The 15,448-nt window shown below is 40.3% G+C and overlaps 1 protein-coding gene and 1 long non-coding RNA gene across 2 annotated transcripts in view; one reads left to right on the top strand and one right to left on the bottom strand.

Annotated features, from left to right (window-relative positions):
* The window catches only part of rhoab (ras homolog gene family, member Ab), a 27,198-nt gene extending 25,273 nt beyond the window's left edge, over window positions 1-1,925 (top strand). The window contains exon 5 of the mRNA XM_061974481.1: window positions 1-1,925. This exon is cut by the window's left edge and continues 1,140 nt beyond it. The gene's annotated coding sequence lies outside the window, so the exon portion shown is untranslated.
* LOC133615792 (uncharacterized) overlaps window positions 1-15,448 on the bottom strand; it is a 517,593-nt gene that overhangs the window by 86,063 nt on the left and 416,082 nt on the right. The gene's annotated exons all lie outside the window — the stretch shown is intronic.

Here is a 15,448-nt window from a genome sequence, read left to right as displayed (position 1 = left end):
AACTAGTCTTTATTAAGTACTTATTAATGCCTTATTCGGCATGGCCTTATTATAACCCTAACCCTCTAACCCTAACCAAAAAACTCTAAATTAAGTCTTTGTTACTTAGAATATGTTCCCCATACTAAAGTGTTACCAAAAACATATAACTTTGTCTTGAATTTGAAAAAAACAAAAATGTTATTTTTCACTAAAGAAGGGTTCGGTGAATGCGCATCTGAAACTGGTGGGGTTCAGTACCTCCAACAAGGTTAAGAACCACTGTTATATAACAACTCCTTTCAATATGAAACAATCAGGACTTAAAGGTTACTTCATTAATACCCGCCCCATTCCTCCCTCCTGTCCCAGGACCAAGAAGAGTATTTCCCTTCCATGCACACCCTTATTCACTCCAGCCTGGAGGAACCCCTTTTTTTTAACTTCTCCAAATATTCAGTATCTGCGTACTTTTGAAGGTATTAAAGTAAAGTTAAAGTACCCAATGACTGTCACACACACACTAGGTGTGGTGAAATTTGTCCTCTGCATTTGACCCATCCCCTTGTTCATCCCTCTGGGAGGTGAGGGGAGCAGTGAGCAGCAGCGGTGGCCGCGCCCGGCAATCATTTTTGGTGATTTAACCCCCAATTCCAACCCCTTGATGCTGAGTGCCAAGCAGGGAGGTAATGGCTCCCATTTTTATCGTCTTTGGTATGACTCAGCCACGACCTACCGATCTCAGGGTGGCCACTCTAACCACTAGGCCACTGAGTAGGTTAGTATTTTCAATCTTAAAAAAAATGATAATTAGTATAGTATATATATATATATATATATAGTATTCAGGCTCTCTTCCAATTGTTCTTCCCGGCCCGGAGGAAGCAGTTTAATGCAGAAAGACTCTTGTATTATTTTCCGCTTTTTAAAAAAAAAAAAGAAGTCCTACTTACTATATTGTCAGTATTTAAGAGAAGACAAAAGCAGGGGCGGTTATTGCTTGCTGATTTAGGACAGGTGGCCTGTCAGTCATCCCAGGAGGAAGGCTGGATTACTGCTAGGACCAGGTTTAGTCTAGACCAGTGCTTCTCAAACTTTTTTTTTTTTTTTGCCACCTCAGAAAACACTTGGCTCTCTAAGAACCAACATTTAAATACAGTAGCGTATCAGGCCTAAGTATTCATTAAAAACAAGGCAGAGGTTTTATTTAATAAGTATTCCGTCAGTCCACCCCACAAATGTAGCTTACCACCACCATGAATGAATGATGATGTAATCCATTATTATTAAGTGTATTTCATATTTTTGGCCAGTGTTACGTTACACAGTTTGAACAGTAACACTGTTTGAATAATTAATCCACTGATTTTTTTTTACGACGGCCCACTAGGTGGCGCCTGCGGACGACGCCACACAGAACCATGTATAGAGAAGGGCCAACTGTTCCAAAGTTTGTAGCAAATATGGCGCCCTGTAGGCAGGTGAGGGCCTTTTGACCAATCAGAGTCCAAACTTTATCCAATCCAAGGACGCGCTGGCCGTTTTGATACATTTTGTCCATTAAAGATGTAAAAACAAATGAATGTATGTCAATATATGCTAAACTTGCTGAACAAAACATCTGTTAGAAGTAATAAAGAGAATTAGCGCAATATAAAAACAAAGGCTGACAAAAACGAGTTAACTCATGCGATTAATCGCAAAGATATATTGCATTATTAATGTACTATATATGCAGATTATCACATTTTTTGCTTCTTTCCTTCAATAAATTCCTTTTTTTTTTTTTTTTTTTTTTATTGACATCCAGCATCAGACATTCCTATCCATTACATCATACTCACATACATCATATATCTGTTGTCTGCCCTAAATGTCAAAATATTTTGTTTATATCCCAACCATACCACCCACCCCCAAAATAAAAGAAACAGCAAAAAAAAAAAGGAATATCTACAAATACATCAATTAAATAAACAAAAAAAAATTAATACATTAATAATAATAATAATCAGAAATAAAATTTAAAAAATTAAACAGATACATATATATGTATGTATATATATATATATATTAGGGATATCCGATAATGGCTTTTTGCCGATCTCTGATATTGTCCAACTCTTTAATTACCGTAACCGATACCAATATATACAGTCATGGAATTACCACATTATTATGACTAATTTGGACAACCAGGTATGGTGAAGATAAGATACTTTAAAAAAAATAAATTAAAAACAATTTCTTGAATAAAAAAGAAAGTAAAACAATATAAAAACAGTTACATAGAAACTAGTAATGAATGAAAATGAGTAAAATTAACTGTTAAAGGTTAGTACTATTAGTGGACCAGCAGCACGCACAATCGTGTGCTTACGGACTGTATCCCTTGCAGACTGTATTGATATATATTGATATATAATGTAGGGACCAGAATATTAATAACAGAAAGAAACAACCCTTTTGTGTGAATGAGTGTAAATGGGGGAGGGAGGTTTTTTGGGTTGGTGCACTAATTGTAAGTGTATCTTGTGTTTTTTATGTTGATTTAAAAAAAAAAAAAAAAAACCCGATACCGATAATTTCCGATATTACATTTTAACGCATTTATCGGCCAATATTATCGGACATCTCTAATATATATACACACACATACATATATACATACATACAGTACCTATACACATATATGGAGTAATCCTTTTTTTTAAGCAGTACAATCACTAATTTGAAAAATTAAGGTCAGGCTTATGGGGCGTGACATAGTTGACCCAGTTTTCCCAGTATGAAGTAAATTTCTCCAATTTATAATTAATAAAAGCAGCTATCCTTCAATGGATTCTAACAATAAAATTGCATTTGTTCCCAAGTATTGTCTAATTGAAATCATGCCAGCGAGTTCATGCTACTAGTAATCCTTGTGATTAATCACAATGAATCCAATTTCAAAAGTGTGATGAATCTGGTTTTAAAAAGGTATGGTTTGACAGTATTATTAACATCTCAAAATTAATTAATTAATTTCATTTTTACGATCTGCCCAGGGCCAGTAAAAAAAAACGAGCGGCGGGCCAAAGTTGTACTTTGGACACACCGTCCTAAATGATTGGCGCCATGTTTGCTACCAACTTTGAAACCGGAGTAGGCAGTACTCTTTGACACCACCCTTTGAGAATCACTGATCTGGAGCCCTCCGAAACATGTGCAAATCATTTTTATTGAATGTTTAAAATCTTGATTTTTTTTGTTTTGTTTTTGGGGGATGCTGAAGTTAAAAACAGGAAAACCAGGTTGTATGCAATGTCTGTAAATATGAACTATGGGTTTTGTTCGTACCAGACGACACGCACAGGACTGGAAACTATTTGTAAACTCGCTTTGGTTTGTGTAATAAATGACTTTGTATAACACTCTGCTCTTCTTCATGGTGATGGGAAGAGGCTCCAAAAGTCAACAGATGTGGTACAGGTGCAATTTAATGATGCTGCCTTTCAAATGTTCAGGGTGTCAAAGTGGTTTTCACTGAAGGCCACATCGCAGTTATGTTTGGCCCCAGAGGGCCGCGTCTAACAATGAATACTATTATTACGCAATTTTTTAATGCATTTTATTAGCAGATTTTTGTAAAACTAAAATGTAAAAAAAAAATTGTAAATTGCTATCATTTCACCTCAAAATATAGTGTATATTACTGTAAATACAAAAACAGTACTGCTGTTTTTATGGTATACAAAAAAAAGGCTGCTCAGTTGCCAGAATTTTACTGTAAAATGTACATTTGTTTTTTACTGTAAATAAACTGCAATTTTACAGTAAAATCTTAGCACCTGAGCTGAAAGTTTTTTTTAGTTTTTTTTTTACCGCAAATCAACAATTCTAGATTTTTCAGTGTATTACTGTAAATGCCTAATTGACACCACAGTTTATTACAGTAAAACAATACTGTTTTTTTTCATCCATCCATTTCCTACCGCGGCATAGCTCGGTTGTTAGAGCGGCCGTGCCAGCAACTTGAGGGTTCCAGGTTCGATCCCCGCTTCAGCCATCCTAGTCACTGCCGTTGTGTCCTTGGGCAAGACACTTTACCCACCTGCTCACAGTGCCACCCACACTGGTTTAAATGTAACTTAGATATTGGCTTTCACTATGTAAAGCGCTTTGAGTCACTTGAGAAAAGCGCTATATAAATATAATTCACTTCACTTCACCGCTTGTCCCGTTCGGGGTCGCTGGAGCCTATCTCAGAAGGCGGGGTACACCCTGGACAAGTCGCCACCTCAGAAAAATGCTGTAAAAACCACAATAAATGTCACAATTTTAACATGAAATCTATTGCTACTTTTACATTGCACAATTTGATGGATAATCTGCTTTGTAATCATTATTATTAGTATTTATTTCTATTTAAAAAATGGTTTGAATGTTTGATAATGTATTTTTGCATAATTAGGCCATATTTAAGTTAATATCATTTGCGATTACATGGAGTACCGTATTTTTCGGACTATAAGTCGCAGTTTTTTTTCATAGTTTGGCCGGGGGTGCGACTTATACTCAGGAGCGACTTATGTGTGAAATTATTAACACATTAGCGTAAAATATCAAATAATAATATTTAGCTCCTTCACGTAAGACATGGCTGTCAAACTCTGGCCCGCCGTGTAATTTCACTTGGCCCGTGAGGTGATATCAAATCAACACTAGAGCTGGCCCGCCGATTATATACAGTGGTGGTGCCGCGGTACACCGCTAATTCTCATACTTGCCAAACCTCCCGGGAGACTCCCAAATTTCAGTGCCCCTCCCGAGAATTGTAACGTCCTCTTTTCGTCCAGTCCAACGAGGGCTGGCTAAATTACATAATATGTGCGGCTTTGGCACGCACACAGAAGTGAATGAAAAGCATACTTCATCAACAGCCATACAGGTTACACTGAGAGTGGCCGTATAAGCAACTTTAACATTGTTAGAAATATACGCCACACTGTGAATCCACACCAAACAAGAATGACAAACACATTTCGGGAGAACATCCGCACAGTAACACAACATAAACACAACAGAACAAATACCCAGAACCCTTTGCAGCACTAACTCTTCCGGGACGCTACAATATACACCCCCGCTACCTCCAAACCCCCCCCGAACCCCCCCACCCACACACACACACTTTGTAGCGAAAACCAGGCTGTATGCCCATCCATCCCCATCCATTTTCTACCGCTTATTCCCTTTGGGGTCGCGGGGGGCGCTGGAGCCTATCTCAGCTACAATCGGGCGGAAGGCGGGGTACACCCTGGACAAGTTGCCACCTCATCGCAGGGCCAACACAGATAGACAGACAACATTCACACTCACATTCACACACTAGGGCCAATTTAGTGTTGCCAATCAACCTATCCCCAGGTGCATGTCTTTGGAGGTGGGAGGAAGCCGGAGTACCCGGAGGGAACCCACGCAGTCACGGGGAGAACATGCAAACTCCACACAGAAAGATCCCAAGCCCGGGATTGAACCCAAGACTACTGCAATGTCTGTAAATATGAACGATGGGTTTTGTTCGTACCAGACGACACGCACAGGACTGGAAACTATTTGTAAACTCGCTTTGGTTTGTGTAATAAATGACTTTGTATAACACTCTGCTCTTCTTCATGGTGATGGGAAGAGGCTCCAAAAGTCAACAGATGTGGTGCAGCTTTAATGATGCTGCCTTTCAAATGCTTTGCAGTACTAACTCTTCCGGGACGCTACAAGGTGTGTGTGTGTGTGTGTGTGTGGTGTGTGGGGGGGTGGGCGGGGTTTGGAGGTAGCGGGTTGTATATTGTAGCGTCCCGGAAGAGTTAGTGCTGCAAAGGGTTCTGGGTATTTGTTCTGTTGTGTTTATGTTGTGTTACTGTGCGGATGTTCTCCCAAAATGTGTTTGTCATTCTTGTTTGGTGTGGGTTCACAGTGTGGTGTATATTTCTAACAATGTTAAAGTTGCTTATACGGCCACTCTCAGTGTAACCTGTATCGCTATTGATGAAGTATGCTTTGCATTTACGTGGGTGTGCGTACAGGGGCCGCTCATATCTTGTGACTGGGCGGGCACGTTGTTAGAAGGGATGAAAAGCAGACGTGACGACAGCTCGTAGAGGACGTTAAAAGCAGTGCCTGTAAGGCACGCCCCCAAGACTGTGGAATACAAGATATAATGACTGATGAACACCTTTGTTCGATAATGAGGGTTGCCTCAGCTCAAAGCCTGAGCCCCGACATTAATGAACTAGCATCCAAGAAAAGATGGCAGGTATCTGGCTTGGGCACATCAGATTAGATCAGTGTGTTGCAAACTGAGCAGTTTAAAGTCCTGAATGGTTGGTTTATTCATTATTATTTTATTTTCAAATGTATTAGCCTGTGGAAAAAGTTAATGTTGATATTTACCTCAGAAGGCTGCAAATAGAAAAGAGGCATTACATTTTTATTTAAATTGTATTTGATATGCCATTGATATTTTTTAATTATTATTATTTGAAACTCGATTTTGCATGTCACTATAAAGTTATATAAGCCTTGCTTGTTCAATATTTAATGCAAAACTTGTTTGGGTCCCTATTAAAAGGTTAATTTGTTCAACCTCGGCCCGCGGCTTTGTTCAGTTTTAAATTTTGGCCCACTTTGTATTTGAGTTTGACACCCCTGACGTAAGAGACTAAACATATAAGATTTCATGGGATTTAGCGATTAGGAGTGACAGATTGTTTGGTAAACGTATAGCATGTTCTATATGTTATAGTTATTTGAATGACTCTTACCATAATATGTTACGTTAACATACCAGTTGGTTATTTATGCCTCATATAACGTACACTTATTCAGCCTGTTGTTCACTATTCTTTATTTATTTTAAATTGCCTTTCAAATGTCTATTCTTGGTGTTGGATTTTATCAAATTAATTTCCCCCAAAAATGCGACTTATACTCCAGTGTGACTTATATATGTTTTTTTCCTTCTTTATTATGCATTTTCGGGAGGTGCGACTTATACTCCGGTGCGACTTATACTCCGAAAAATATGGTACATGTATATTTTTTTCTCCCAAAATAGAAAGAAACAATACATTTAGTAAGAAAAATTACAGTATTTTATTGATACATATTATTTCCAGGCTTTCGAGGGCCAAATAAAATGAAGTGGCGGGCCACATCTGGCCCCCGGCCCTTGAGTTTGACACCTGTGTGCTAGAGGCTGAATAAATACTAACTAAAGATGCAAATAAGGGATTGTCTGGGCAGAAAATATTTATTTTGGATCAATACTGCATCTTGGTCCACAGCCTAGGCTTCAAAATGTTGAGCCCATGTGAAGATTGGATTTTCTGCTTTCTCCTTCCTCACTAGAAAAAGTATCCAAGACCTCCACTCATACTGTACTATGTCCTTAACAATGTAGGGTGCAAGCAAAGGACAGGAGTATAAAACACCCACTAAGAAAATGACCCCAATACTGTATATGACTTCCCTTGAAAAAAAGTCTGAAAAAGACCGATTGTTTGGGGTCTGGAGGTTCTCACATGCAAACAAGTGGTGCCAAATGACATATTCCCTAGCAAAGTCAAATTTTACTTCCTGTGGCAGGTTTCCCCCACTCTGGTGGGGGGGGAAAGCCACCCCTTCTTATTTGCTTGCCCATTCTGCCGCTAATGTGGGTCAACACATTGTGTACTTTACCTTCACTATCAGGTCTCACTTACAAACCCCGTTTCCATATGAGTTGGGAAATTGTGTTAGATGTAAATATAAACGGAATACAATGATTTGCAAATCATTTTCAACCCATTTTCAGTTGAATATGCTACAAAGACAACATATTTGATGTTCAAACTGATAAACTTTTTTTTTTTTGCAAATAATCATTAACTTTAGAATTTGATGCCAGCAACACGTGACAAAGAAGTTGGGAAAGGTGGCAATAAATACTGATAAAGTTGAGGAATGCTCATCAAACACTTATTTGGAACATCCCACAGGTGTGCAGGCTAATTGGGAACAGGTGGGTGCCATGATTGGGTATAAAACAGCTTCCCAAAAAATGCTCAGTCTTTCACAAGAAAGGATGGGGCGAGGTACACCCCTTTGTCCACAACTGCGTGAGCAAATAGTCAAAACAGTTTAAGAACAACGTTTCTCAAAGTGCAATTGCAAGAAATTTAGGGATTTCAACATCTACGGTCCGTAATATCATCAAAAGGTTCAGAGAATCTGGAGAAATCACTCCACGTAAGCGGCATGGCCGGAAACCAACATTGAATGACCGTGACCTTCAATCCCTCAGACGGCACTGTATCAAAAACCGACATCAATCTCTAAAGGATATCACCACATGGGCTCAGGAACACTTCAGAAAACCACTGTCACTAAATACAGTTTGTCACTACATCTGTAAGTGCAAGTTAAAGCTCTCCTTTGCAAAGCGAAAGCCATTTATCAACAACATCCAGAAACGTCGCCGGCTTCTCTGGGCCCGAGATCATCTAAGATGGACTGATACAAAGTGGAAAAGTGTTCTGTGGTCTGACGAGTCCACATTTCAAATTGTTTTTGGAAATATTCAACATCGTGTCATCCGGACCAAAGGGGAAGCAAACCATCCAGACTGTTATTGACACAAAGTCAGCATCTGTGATGGTATGGGGGTGCATTAGTGCCCAAGACATGGGTAACTTACACATCTGTGAAGGCACCATTAATGCTGAAAGGTACATACAGGTTTTGGAACAACATATGCTGCCATCTAAGCGCCGTCTTTTTCATGGACGCCCCTGCTTATTTCAGCAAGACAATGCCAAGCCACATTCAGCATGTGTTACAACAGCGTGGCTTCGTAAGAAAAAGAGTGCGGGTAATTTCCTGGTCCCCCTGCAGTCCAGACCTGTCTCCCATCGAAAATGTGTGGCGCATTATGAAGCGTAAAATACGACAGCGGAGACCCCGGACTGTTGAACGACTGAAACTCTACATAAAACAAGAATGGGAAATAATTCCACTTTCAAAGCTTCAACAATTAGTTTCCTCAGTTCCCAATCGTTTATTGAGTGTTGTTAAAAGAAAAGGCCATGTAACACAGTGGTGAACATGCCCTTTCCCAACTACTTTGGCACGTGTTGCAGCCATGAAATTCTAAAGTTAATTATTATTTGCCAAAAAAATAAAAAAAGTTTATGAGTTTGAACATCAAATATGTTGTCTTTGTAGTGCATTCAATTGAATATGGGTTGAAAAGGATTTGCAAATCATTGTATTCTGTTTATATTTACATCTAACACAATTTCGCAACTCATATGGAAACGGGGTTTGTACATGGAGACACGTTTTCATTCTTTAATCCCCCCTGCATGTATATTTTACAGTGCATCCAGAAAGTATTCACTTTTTTCCACATTTTGTTACATCTTTAATCCAAAATGGAATAAAGATGTAACAAAATGTTTCAAGGACATTTTTGTCCTTGAAATTCTTAACACAATAACCCATTATGATTTTTTTTTTTTTTAGTATTTTGCTAATTTATTGAATATAAAACAATACAAAATCACGTGTATAAAAGTATTTACCGCCTTTTCGCAATACTCCCACGCTCCATCAGGTTGGATGGGAAGTGTTGGTCTCTTTACATTTCTTAGGGGTGTAACGGTACACAAACATTTTGGTTCGGTACGTACCTCGGTTTAGAGGTCACGGTTCGGTTCATTTTCGGTACAGTAAGAAAACAACAAAATATACATTTTGGGGTTATTTATTTACCAAATTTGCAAAATCTTCCACCAAAAATATTTTTCTTAGTGTAATATTTGATGTGAAGTAATGGGAACCTTGGATAGGTCAATAATTCATAATAACATTGATTTTGATTCAATATTATGTTTTGAGCAATGACAGTTTGAAAGAAAAAAAACAGCTTTGTTTTATTAGTCAACATTGCAACTTTTTCCTAAATTACATTTCACCTTTTTTATTTCACTTTTGTTATGTTTTTGTTTATTTTAATAGTATTTTTAGAATGTGCCGTGGGCCTTTAAAACATTAGCTGTGGGCCGCAAATGGTCTCCGGGGCACACTTTTGACACCCCTGCTACAGATAATAAAAACTTAAATGTGATAAATCTATGGATAAAAAGCAGAGCCTGGCGACTCATGCGCATTTATCATAACTCTCTCTCTCTCTCTCTCTGTCTCTGCCCCTCCCTCACCAATGCTGCTGCGCGCACAATTTGTTTTGTTTTTAACCCCTTCTTAACCCTGAACGTACATTGAAAATACACGCAACCCTAACTCAAAATGCCGGACATTTGAGGCATTTAAGAAACTCCGCCCTGACAGCTCCGCAAAAGAGGACATGTCCGGTGAAAAAAGGACGTATGGTCAGTCTAACCCAGCCCGGTCGCTGCTAGCATGCCGTGTGTTGTGCCTCGGTGTGCATTGTTTACGCTACTTAATATGTCCGTGTGGAAACTCGTTAGGTACACCTCCGAACTGAACCGAAACGGTTCAATACAAATACACGTACCGTTACACCCCTAACATTTCTGTATTTAGCTTTCCCTCTGTCCTGACTAGTCTCCCAGTTCCTTCTGAAAAAACAACCCCACACCATGATGCTGCCACCACCATGCTTCACTGTGGGGATGGTAATGGCCTGGTTTCCTCCAAACATGATGCCTGATGTATTTATAGTGAGTTTGAAAATATCTACCCAATATTTCAACTAGTTTTTTGTTCTCTTTCATTACAAACAATCGTTTGAACAAAACAAAGTCAACTAAAGTAAAAACTACTATTTACTACTCATTTGAACCCATTTAGTTTGAACCTTCAAAGTCCTTGGGATGGAGGAGCTTCACGGAGCTGAATGAGCATGTAACGGAAACCTCAGTCTCCCTTAGACGGATTTCCGCTGATCGGGGTGCACTGAGATCGAGTGGGGAGCCTAGAACGAAGTTGGCTCTCTTGGTTGCTTTGTTGGATCTGTTTCTGTCTCTGGCCATGCTGCCCCCGACCCCAGCAGGCAATGGCGCGGAGCAGTGTATGTAATCTTGTTTGTGCCAAATATGTATTAACTATTGCCAATTTTTGGGGTTTTCCGTTGTTTTATTTTTGTGCATACTTGCCAACCCTCCCGATTTTCCCGGGAGACTCCCGAATTTCAGTGCCCCTCCCGAAAATCTCCCGGGGCAACCATTCTCCCGATTTCCACCCGTACAACAATATTGGGGGCGTGCCTTAAAGACACTGCCTTTAACATCCTCTCTCACCTGAAACATTCACCCCTTAACAGCCGCATGCTGTCCAGGCGTCCGCTTTTCCTCCATATAAACAGCGTGCCATAATAATGTAGCATTGGACGGGTTTAACAATGGTCTTTACTTGAAGATGTCAAGTAATGCTGACACGTTGTATAATCTTTTAACTAGTTTAATGATAACGCAAGTCATACTTGGTCAACACCCATAAAGGTCACACTGAGGGTGGCCGTATAAACAACTTTAACACTGTTACAAATATACGCCACACTGTGAACCCACACCAAACAAGAATGACGAACACATTTCGGGAGAACATCCGCACCGTAACACAACATAAACGCAACAGAACAAATACCCAGAATCCCTTGCAGCACTAACTCTTCCGGGACGCTACATTAACATCTACGGCTTTTGGAGCTCAGTGCACAACTGCGCACACAACAAGAAGGAGACGAAGCAGAAGAACGAAGAAGAGACATGGCGATGACGAGTATGAAGAGGAAACATGCTTGCAAGTTCTAAAATGATTGGAAAAAAGAATTTCATTTCATCCAGAAAATTCGGAGGTCTCAAGGTTGGCAAGTATGCTTTTGTGGCTGTATGTGGAAATGGCGCCGCTGAAGTGGTAGCTGGTTGCATCAGCTCAGTTTCCCTCTTGTTTTCACCTTATTTTTTGTGGATTTTTAGTATCTGCACAGCACCCACGTAATTTCCCCATTGTGGGATGAAAAAAAAAAAGTCTATCCTATCCTACCCGTTCTCTGGCCTGTAAATCTTCACCTTTCCGCATACATCACACCCTCCCAACTTAAAGGGCCAGCACGCAAAATGTCGTCATTTTACAAGCCTACGTGTAGGAAGAAAACAGTCATTTCTCATACACAGACAGAGAAGGCTTGTATTACTTGCTGGGTCAGATGTTTGCTGCTTAAAGAGCGTAACGAAACATGGGCCCTCTTGGCAGGAGCCAATTTGCTCCTGGGTGGCATGCTTTGTAAGGACGCACTAATACACGGAAGCTTCTGGAAAAGGGAGGGAGTGTGTGTGTTACAACTGTTTTAGAAGACAAGTACCGTATTTTTTGGACTATAAGGCGCACTTAAAATCCTTTCATTTTCTCAAATGTAGGGCATAATTCTGGTTGTGCTTACTGACCTCGGAGCTATTTTATTTGGTACATGGTGTAATGATAAGTTTGACCAGTAGATGGCAGTCATACATAAAATATATGTGTAGACTGCAATATGATTAGGGATGATGTTTGATAAGAAATGATCGAGTTCGAGCCCATTATCGAATCCTCTTATCGAACCGATTCCTTATCGATTCTCTTATCGGATCCAGATAAGTTGTTGTATATGGAAAAAAAACACAATATTTGGTTTAACAAAAGCTCACTTTTATTTTATACCCGTCCATTTTCCTGTGATGTCACATAGTGAAGCCAATACAAACAAACATGGCGGAAAGAACAGCAAGCTATAGCGACATTAGCTCGGATTCAGACTCGGATTTCAGCGGCTTAAGCGATTCAACAGATTACGAATGTATTGAAACGGATGGTTGTAGTGTGGAGGCAGGTAGCGAAAACGAAATTGAAGAAGAAAGCTGTTGAGCCATATCGGTTTGAACCGTATGCAAGCGAAAACGACGAAAACGACACGACAGCCAGCGACACGGGAGAAAGCGAGGACGAATTCGGCGATCGCCTTCTAACCAACGATTGGTATGTGTTTGTTTGGCATTAAAGGAAACTAACAATTATGAACTAGGTTTACAACATATGAAATACATTTGGCAACAACATGCACTTTGAGAGTGCAGACAGCCCAATTTTCATCAATTAATATATTCTGTAGACATACCCTCATGTCAGCAGGCCAGGGAAGCTAGGGTCGATATTCTTCTCTTGATCATCTTCGGGACGGTGTGAGCCAAGACATCCACGGGGTTTAGCTCGCTCGTCTGCGGGAACAAACTGCCGCCATTGCTTGCCGTGCTACCGAGGTCCTTTGTCCCTGAATTGCTCACACACTCCGGCAGATTCAATGGGGGTCTGGCGGCAGATTTCTTTGACTTTATCGTTGGAAATGCATCTGCTTTGAGTGTCGCAGGATATCCACACATTCTTGCCGTCTCTGTCGTAGCATAGCTTTCGTCGGTAAAATGTGCGGAACAAACGTCCAATTTCTTGCCACTTTCGCATCTTTGGGCCACTGGTGCAACTTGAATCCGTCCCTGTTCGTGTTGTTACACCCTCCGACAACACACCGACGAGGCATGATGTCTCCAAGGTACGGAAAACAGTCGAAAAAACGGAAAATAACAGAGCTAATTTGACTTGGTGTTTGAGAAAATGGCGGATTGCTTCCCGATGCGACGTCATCGCTCCGAGAGCGAATATTAGAAAGACGTTTAATTCGCCAAAATTCACCCATTTAGAGTTCGGAAATCGGTTAAAAAAATATATGGTCTTTTTTCTGCAACATCAAGGTATATATTGACGCTTACATAGGTCTGGTGATAATGTTCCCCTTTAACAGTAAATGAACAAGTAGATTAATCATTCATTTTCTACCACTTGTCCTTAATAATTTTGAAAAAATAATAGAATGAAAAATGACACAATATGTTACTGCATATGTCAGCAGACTAAATTAGGAGTCTTTGTTTGTTTACTTACTACTAAAAGACAAGTTGTCTTGTATGTTCACTATTTAATTTAAGGACAAACTTTAATTTAACAATGGACCATAATCAATTAGAGGAGGCAGTCAGTTTTGCATACTTGGGGAGCATAATCAGTGTAGATGGAGGGGCAGATGAAGATGTCAAATCCAGAATAGGGAAAGCAAGAACATCATTCAACATACTAAACAAAATATGGAGAGCAAAAAACATTTCTCTCAAAACCAAACTGAAAATATTTAACTCAAATGTCAAATCCATTCTGCTGTACGGATCAGAAACATGGAAAACCACCAATAACATTCTCAATAAACTACAGACATTCGTAAACCGTTGGAGTCTACTGGCCAGACACCATCACCATCACCAATGCCAACCTGTAGGAACTCTCCAAACAAGAACCAGTGGAACTGCAAATCAGGAGAAGGAAGTGGAGCTGGATAGGCCACACACTCAGAAAACCCAATAAATCAATCACCAAACAGGCACTAACATGGAACCCACAGGGAAAAAGAAACAGAGGGAGACCAATAACAACCTGGTGAAGAAGCACGGAACAGGAGATGAGGGCTGAGGGGCTGTCATGGCAACAACTCGACCGAAGGGCACAAGACCGGAATGGATGGAAGGCTTTCGTCAGCGGCCTATGTTCCTCAGGGAATACTAAGGCCTAAGTAAGTAAGTACCGTATTTTCCGCACTATAAGGCGCACCTAAAAACCACAAATTTTCTCAAAAGCTAACAGTGCGCCTTATAACCCGGTGCGCTTTATTACGATTCATTTTCATAAAGTTTAGGTCTCGCAACTACAGTAAACAGCCGCCATCTTTTTTCCCCGTAGAAGAAGCGCGCGGTGCATGCTGGGATATGTGACGTTTCATTTCCATTTGTGTGTTTATGTAAAGACCCCAAATGGCTCCTATTAAGTGTGTTGTCTGTCTAATTATAAATAATGCAGACGAGGCGTGTTAACTGAGTTCTCAACGTTTTCTCACAGCGTGCTCATAACCACATTCGAACTCCCAGCATACAACATCGCTTCTCAGGGCTACTGCGCATGCTCGTAACTATCGTTGCATGCTGGGTAGTGTAGTTGTTATATTTGCTAGCTCATAACAGCACATTGAGAGACACGCTTACGCGCTTAATTCAATACTCGCCGTCATTCCGGGTGGATTGACAAAAGACCTCCAGCCGCTAGATATTGGTGTCAACAGGGCATTCGAAGCTAGACTGCTAACTGCGTGGGAACTTCTCAGGGCTACCGCGCATGCTTGTAACTATCGTTGCATGCTGGGTAGTGTAGTTGTTATATTTGCTAGCTCATAACAGCACATTGAGAGACACGCTTACGCGCTTAATTCAATACTCGCCGTCATTCCGGGTGGATTGACAAAAGACCTCCAGCCGCTAGATATTGGTGTCAACAGGGCATTCGAAGCTAGACTGCTAACTGCGTGGGAACAATGGAAGACAGAAGGCGAACACAC

Source organism: Nerophis lumbriciformis, linkage group LG01, assembly GCF_033978685.3.
Source record: "Nerophis lumbriciformis linkage group LG01, RoL_Nlum_v2.1, whole genome shotgun sequence".
NCBI classification, from domain to species: Eukaryota; Metazoa; Chordata; class Actinopteri; order Syngnathiformes; family Syngnathidae; genus Nerophis; species Nerophis lumbriciformis.
The sequence above is the reverse complement of the archived record's forward strand: the minus strand, read 5'-3'. Positions and strand labels throughout refer to the sequence as shown.